Source organism: Sinocyclocheilus grahami, unplaced genomic scaffold (assembly GCF_001515645.1).
Source record: "Sinocyclocheilus grahami isolate Dianchi unplaced genomic scaffold, SAMN03320097.WGS_v1.1 scaffold2021.1, whole genome shotgun sequence".
NCBI lineage: Eukaryota > Metazoa > Chordata > Actinopteri > Cypriniformes > Cyprinidae > Sinocyclocheilus > Sinocyclocheilus grahami.
This window is the reverse complement of record NW_015507200.1, coordinates 23,789-24,260: the sequence shown is the minus strand read 5'-3', so window position 1 is coordinate 24,260 and position 472 is coordinate 23,789. Positions and strand designations below refer to the sequence as shown.

The 472-nt window shown below is 40.7% G+C and overlaps 1 protein-coding gene across 1 annotated transcript in view; it reads left to right on the top strand.

Annotated features, from left to right (window-relative positions):
- Positions 1 to 472, top strand: part of LOC107573743 (uncharacterized) — a gene marked incomplete at both ends in the record, with an annotated part of 23,552 nt that overhangs the window by 3,030 nt on the left and 20,050 nt on the right. The window lies entirely within an intron of this gene.

Sequence of the window (472 nt, the reverse complement as noted above, 5' to 3'; positions counted from 1 at the left end):
AAAGAAATAGTTTAACAATTATTTTCTGTGGTTCCTTGCTGTGTGTGTCAACTAATTGCATACAGATTTTACCCCACATCTCACTTTGATGTCAAATGAACATCTAAAGCAACATGACGTCTGGCCAGCATGCTGTTTTTTAGACCTTTATCCTTAAATGAAAAGCATGTTCAAACATGACTGATATGAACAGTTGCTTGTACAAAAATGAAACCACTATGAGGCCACGTCTAGTTGCCATCCGCCATGACATATCAACTGATTTACAGACAACCTTGACCCTGGTCAATTGCTGAGGAGAAAATAAACCCTTCTGAAAGGTCATCTTAAAAGAGTGCAATGTGACACTGGCCAAAGGTCAGGACCGTGCACAGCGTTCCACAGGGGAATTTCTGCAGTCCTTCATCTGATTTCTTTCTTTAGCAGAACAAAACGAAAGCATTCATGAGGACCAAGAAGAGCAAAGAGCAGG